Raw genomic sequence first — 7,192 nt, 5'->3', positions numbered from 1 at the left:
CCCCCCCCCCCCCGTCCATACTCTTGCTGAGCGGTGTCCTCTGAGGTGTGACCCCACCTTGCTCCCAGCTTAGCCCCCCCTCCCCAGCTCAGGTCCTGGATCCCATCACCTCTCCAGGCCGAGGCCTCTGCGGGAGGCGTGGGCCACGTGTGGCTTTCTGGAGGCGGGGGAGTGGCCGGGCCAGCTCACCTGGGGCTGCTTTCAGGGGCTGGCGCCTCCCGCTATGCACAGATCGACATCACAGCCACAGAGGTGGCCCACAGGGTGGGGGCCCAGCACGCACAGACCCGGGAGGAGCGGCTGCCCGAGCTGGAGCAGAGGAGGAAGGGGGCCCTGCGGTGAGGACACCCCCGCCACGACGGGGCAGCTCACCAAGCCGGCCTCACTGCTGCCGGCAGCGCCCGAGGGCACGAGGGAGCCCGTCATCTTGGCCACATCCCCGGCGGTCTGGGCCCCGTGACCGTGGCCTCTGGGCTGCAAGGTGGCCACGACTGGTCCCCATGCCTTCCCTGCCCCACTGGCCACTGGTGCCCAGACCTGACCCTTCCTTTGGCCTCCACGAGTCACTCTGGACCTCTGGCAAGTCGGGGGAGCCGTGTGTCTGGGTGTCAGGCAGTTTGCAGCCGGTCCCCAGAGACAAAGGAGCGTCTCGGCCGCAGGTGCCCCGGGAGGGTTGGAGAGCAGTGTCCACGGCTCTGGGATGCAAAGCGCCCTCCCCTTCCCTGGAGGTGGAGGCCACATGACTGAGGCCAAGCAGGCCCTTGGGAAACACGGCCCCAAACCACAGCAAGGTCCGACCAGCCCCCACCTCTGCCGTGCGTCCTGCAGCCCCCCGCACCTGGGTCACTGCTGCCCTGTGCCTGGGGACCGTGCCACCAGTGAGCCCCGGGGGCGGCAGGACTGTTGCCCCTTCAGACCTGCCAGGCTTCCGGTGTGGCCCCACACGTGTTTACCTGTGTTGCTTCTTAGGACCCATTACTGTTAGTCGTGTAAATAGTTTAAAATCGTTAACGTTCTATTTTTAACATGCACATTATTTTCCTGAAGGTTGAGGTACTTTCTCTTTCTTGGGCTGTGTCTGTGGTGGGCTGTAGGGCTTTGCCTGACCCTGGACATGGTTCTGTTGTCTTGACACGACACAGGTGCTCAGGGCCTGGGTTACCCCCACCTTGGCAGGTCTGGGTGGGGCTTCCATGTTTCCTCCCAACAGTGCCTGTGGCCTTGGGGAAGCCGTATGACATTTTCATGACTAAGTGAGCAGAAGGGAATGGTCATGGCTCCACTGGCCAATGGGTGTCTGGGTGCTGGGAAGTTTCCAGAGTTGGTAGTGGGGCCTCCTGACATTCCTCTCTAGTCATGAAAGGGAAGCACTGGACTGGGCCCTCTGACCCTGGTCTCAGATGAGATGGGGCTCTGATCTGCCTGGCTGGGGTCTCCAACCATAGCCTACTCAGACACCTTCCTCCCTTCTTCTCACCCTTTCTCCCTCCCACCCACCCACCATCCACCATCCACCATCCATCCATCTACCATCCACCACTCATCTATCATCCATCCAGCATCCATGACTGATCCATCATCCATCCACCCATCACCCATTCACCATCTGTCAACCATCCATTCATCCATCCATTTATCTATCCATCATCCGTCCACCACCCACCTATCATCCACCCAGCTATCATCCGTCCACCACCCATCGTTGATCCACCATCCGTCATCATTTCATCATCTATCCATGCATCCATCTCCCATCCATCCATCCATATCCCTCTCCCCTGGTCCACTAAGGACCCTGTCTCCGAGGGTAGTGTAAGTGGCTGACACTCCTCATGTTCTCCTCCTCAGCTAAGATCCCTCAGGTTGATGGGTTTCAGAACACCAGCACCCTTTCCCTTGCCTCATCTTCTGAGCTGACACCTGACTGTTGGGGAAGCTTTTGAGTCAAGGCAGAAGGAAGTAGGCCCAGCCCTGAGCCTCTGGGATGCAAAGGCCTCAGGGCTGAGCCTACAAACAAGTCAGGTTCTCAGCCTAAAAGGCCCCACTAGCACACCCTGGACAAGATTCTGGGGTAGGCAGACCTTCCTTTTACATTACAAGGGGGCAGCAAAGCATGGCTGCACACCCCAGTCCAGGTTCCAGTAGTGAGGGTTGCCCTCGGGGCGGGAGGTGGCTCAGAAGTCCACACACGCCAGCTCTGGGATAGGCAACTTGGAGTTCTGGGTCTTACCAGGGACCTTGAATGGCTGGCATCTGGGGTCTCTTGTTTCCAAAATGAAATAAGGCTGCTGTGTTTTTGTAAAGCTGAAACAGGGTCATGGATGTAGTGAGACCTTCATGAAGAACAGCTCCCCGAGGGGCACAGTCAGGCCTGGCCCAGGTCACCACAAGCAGTATGGTGCTTTGGCAGGGTGGAGGGAGGCTGTGGCGCGAGGGGGGCGACTCAGCCCAGGAAGACTCAGGGGGTGCTGGGTTTGGCCAGCTGCGGCAGCCGCACAAGCAGAGCTGGGCGGGACAGCCACCTGTCCTGCCTCCAGAGCTGTGGAGGGTGGCACGGTCCTCAGGGCCCTGAGCCCCACACGGGGGCCAGCTGGGCAGAGCGGTTGCAGCCGCCACAAGGCGATGGCCACGTGGCATTGTGTGGCCGCGGAGGGAGGGTTTGGGGACCCTGGGTAACCAAACCCAAGCTCCTCCTGCCTGACGCGGAGCAGAGACATGCGTTTGCGGCGACAGAAGGGTTTATTTGAGAGGCAGCCAGAGAAGAAGACGGGGGTGGGAGGAAGGGGGTGCGGAGGGGCAAGGGGTGGGGGTGGGGGGGCAAGCCTCTCTTCCGCCTCCTCAAAGGGGGAGAGTCGGGGAAATGTGAAGGAGAAGGTCTGGGTGACGGGTTGCGGCTGCGATCAGTCCTGTGAGCGCTTTGGTTCACCAGTTTCAGCTGGACCTCGACTAGAGCCCGGGAAGGGCTCCCCGCCTTTGCCAAGAGGTAAGAGGCGTCCCGGCCAGGACCCTGCAGCCTGCCCAGGTCGTGCCCTTCCCCCACCTCCGCCTCGTGCCCTCTGCCCCTCAGGGCAGTGCTGCACACACAGCTGGAGGCCAGGGGGGCCTCGATACGGGGTTGGGTTGGGTGTCTTAATTCCGGAATATCAGTGTCAGACGCTTCACGGCTACGCCACCCAGGTGCCCCGTCCAGCGCCATTCTGAGTTCCGAGTCCCGTCCTCTCTTCCGGTGACGCTTGGAACCTGGTCTCTGCCTCCATCGCCTTGAAATCTTGCAGTTACTACTTTCACCTCTTACTGTGGCTTTTTTCTGTGAAGTTGTTCCTCACTTACGGGGCTTTTCTTGGACATGCTGACGTCTCCTCTCTGGCCTCTGCTGGGTCCTGCTCCGGCCGCTGGACCCCCAGCTTGCCCTCTGAGTTCGTGCATGATTTTCCGTCTCATTTGTGGCTCCTTGTGTGATTTCCTGCACTCTGATGTCTTAGTCTGCGGGGGCTTTACTGCTGCCATCAGGCGTTCGTTCCTGGGCTGTTTCCGCTTCTCACGGCGCCCTGGCGTCACTCGCACTCTTACCTAGTTTTTTAGGTAAGAGTGACAAAGGGAAAGCCACCTGTCACCACCGTCCACGAGCATCACAAACATTCCTTCTAGGCAACGCCCGCCCTGCTGGGGGCCATGATTTGACCGCCATCCCCAGCAACTACTTCTGTGTTCTCTTGGTTCGCTTCTTTGGCTCACAGTGTCTTTGAGATCCTCCAACGGTGTGGAGGACTCTGCACCCATTCCATTCCACAAACACGCCAGAATTTTTTGTCTATTCTGTGGGGTGAACATTTAGCTTGCTTCTGGTTTTGAATGAGATAACGATGAACATGAATTAGACAGTTTTCTTGTGTTGGGGCTTTTGTGGGCACACACCCTCCACTGCCTTGGAAGCGCGTGTGATCAGCGGGCGGAGGAACTGCAGGTCACAGGTGAGCAACTGTTTAAAAAGAAACTGCTGACGTTTTGCACAGTGGTTTCACCATTTTGCACATTCCATCAGCTCCAGGAGCGTTCCCGTGCGTGCCCATCCTTGCCAGCCCTTGGCAGGGGCCTCATTTCAGTCATCCTCATGGGTCTGTAGTGCTGGCTCATTGTAGTAACTGGCATTTTTCTGACGACTAACAATGTTGAGCACCTTTCCATGTGCTCATTGGCCGTGTGGACGTCTTCCTCAGCGAAAGGCCTGTTTAATGTGTGTCCACTTAAAACCCTGGGTTGTAGTCTTTTGGATCTGAGCCCTGTCTCAGACGCACACACTGTGATCGCTCCTCCTTCTCCGGTTGGCTGGTTTGCTTTCTTAATGATACATCTTGATAAGATGCCTCTGGTTTTGAGGAGACACAATCTTTGTTCCTTTACTTTTAATGGCTGGATCCTTTTATGGCCTGTTTTAGATGTCTCTGTCTACCCTCTGGTCAGAAAGACGCTCTCCTGTTTTCTAGAAACTTTACAATTTTCGTTTTCACACATAGGCCTATGAATCACTGTATTTTTTGCATGTGGTGTGTGGTCGACTTTTCTCCCAAACCTAGCAAGTTGCTCCAACTCCATTTACTGAAGAGAATTCTCTCCTCAAACTATAAGTTTCTAGTTCTTTCCTCCAGAATTTAAACGTTGTTTGGTTCTTCGAATCTGGTAGGTGATTCTGTTGCTTCCTGTTTCTGAAATCGTTTTGCGTCTGTCCTGCCGTCTATAACCCACGAGCAGGACTGCTCTATTATGTGTGACAGTCATCATCGGTCACTCCGGTGTCTCATGTCTTCACGGGGCTGCTTGGGCTGTGACCGTGTTCTCTCACCGGGCCTTGCCGTCTTCTGTGCTTGGCTGTTGTCAAGACAAGGTTTGTGAACAATCTGCTTGGGTTTGTTTGAGGATGAGTTTCTTCCAGAGAGGGATCTTTATTTTTTTATTTTTTATTTTTTTAGATTTTATTTATTTATTTAACACAGATAGAGACAGCCAGCGAGAGAGGGAACACAAGCAGGAGGAGTGGGAGAGGAGGAAGCAGGCTCATAGCGGAGGAGCCTGATGTGGGGCTCGATCCCAGAACGCCGGGATCACGCCCTGAGCCAAAGGCAGATGCTTAACCGCTGTGCCACCCAGGCGCCCAGAGAGGGATCTTTAACCTCCGCCTGTCTGGAAGCACCAGGACCACTGCTTGTGGCCTGACGCCCAGGACCTAGTCACGGGGCCCGGTCCTGTCGTCTCCGCCCTCCCTGGACCCAGCCCCCCCCCCCTTTCCTGGGGCAGGGGAAGGGGCCCAGGTTCACACAGAGGCTCTCCCTTTAGACACCGACCTTACCCCAGCTCATGGCCCCGAACCCAGGGTGCCTGAACGGCCCTGTTCTTGTTTACGAGACGTGCACTCTCACGCTGCACGGCCTTCCTGGGCTCCCGTGGTCCATCTTGCCTTGGTCATACCTTCGCAGGCTTTCAGATTTCCACTGCTCCTCAAGAGAGGGGTTTAATCCCCAGTGCAGGGGCTCCTTCCAGCAAGTTAGAGCCCCTAACCCAAGCCTGTCATCCCTGGAGTTGGAAACCCCTTTGTTCCTTCCTATCATCTGTGGTTGTACATTTTACCCCAGAAGCTCACCCTGACCACGTCCCTCAAGTCTGGTATGTAGTGTTTCCACTACTATTCAATTTCAAGTATTTTCTAACTTCTAATATCATTTCTTCTTTGGTCCATGTGTATTTTTAAAGTTCCTGAATATACTTTTTTTAAAAAAAGATTTTATTTATTTGAGAGAGAGTGAGAGAGGGCGAGAAAGCATGAGCCAGGGGAAGAGGCTGAGGGAGAGGGAGAAGACGACTCGCTGCTGAGTGAGGATGCCGGGATCAGGAGCCACCCCTGAAGTTCCTGAATATACTTATTTTAATTGTCTTTTCGTGACGGAGTCCCTCCGTGGTTGCAATGTGGTTAAAGACTATGATCCAGTCATCCCACCTCGCTGCTGAGGTGCTGGAGTCTGCTTGGCGTCCTGGGCCGGCCAGCTTTTACGATGCTCTGTATGCGTCAGGAACACGTTTTCTCTAAAGGGCAGGAATAGATCATGTTTGTTGCCTGCGATCCATCCATCCGTGTTCTTCTTCGTCAGTGACCTGAGCTGCTGTGGGGAGAAGCTGGCACAGGGCAGCAAATTAAACAGAAATGAGGCAAGAAAGGAACCAGAAAAAAACCAGTGAAAGAGAGCTAGCAGACAACACAGGGAAATCAGTGAAGCTGAAGCTGGTTCTGGGGGAAAATGTCGAGAACCCGAGAGAGCTTTAGCTAGACTGACTGGGGGGAAAAGGGCAACGGCAGTTACCAATACCAAGAACAGAGAGGGGGCATCACCACAGATCCGAGAGACACTGAGAAGGGAACAACTTTACACCAATTGTTTGAACAACTCGGATGAAATTCCTCGACAAACATATAAAGACACAAGCAGTATTAGGAAATCCAAACAGCCTTGTATCTGGCTTTTAAAAACTGAGTTCTTAATGCAGAACTCTAGCATGAGGGACACTTGAGGCCTACGGGGCTCCAGCCATGAAGGCTCCTGCACATTAAGAAAGAATGCCAAGCTCACACCTACCCCCTAACAAGAGGGACTCCCAGCTCCTATCAGTCCAATGTGATACCAAATGTGACCTACTGCATGTGACGAGAACAAGAACCACAGGCCAGTGTTCCTCAGGGGGATACGGGCATCAGCAAATCTAATCTGGCTGCGCAGAGGAAGGACTGTCATCACGGCCAGTGGGGTCCATTCAGGAGTGCAGGTTATTTTAGCGTTTGAAACCCAGCAAGATTCACCATAGTAACTCAAGAAGCAAACCTTTAGGATCGTCTCAATAGATGCATGGAAAGCACTTGACAACTTCCAATACTCATTCATGAAAAACTCCTAGCAAGCTAGGCTAGAATCCCTGCGATGTATAAAAGCATCCATAAAACTCCACAGCTTATGTGACACTTAACTGCAAGACTGAATGTGTTCCATGCGGATTCGGAGAGAGGGACGTCCCCCTCTGCCCCAGCTGCTCAACACTGGGCTGGACACACCAGCAGAGCGCACGGAGAAGGCACAGCGCTCGAGGGAGAAGAGAGACTGCCGTCTGACAGGGGACAAGAGCAAGTGTGCAGGTGTGCTGGGACCTGGGG

This window comes from Ursus maritimus, unplaced genomic scaffold, assembly GCF_017311325.1.
Source record: "Ursus maritimus isolate PB19 unplaced genomic scaffold, ASM1731132v1 scaffold_8, whole genome shotgun sequence".
NCBI lineage: Eukaryota > Metazoa > Chordata > Mammalia > Carnivora > Ursidae > Ursus > Ursus maritimus.
The sequence above is the reverse complement of the archived record's forward strand: the minus strand, read 5'-3'. Positions refer to the sequence as shown.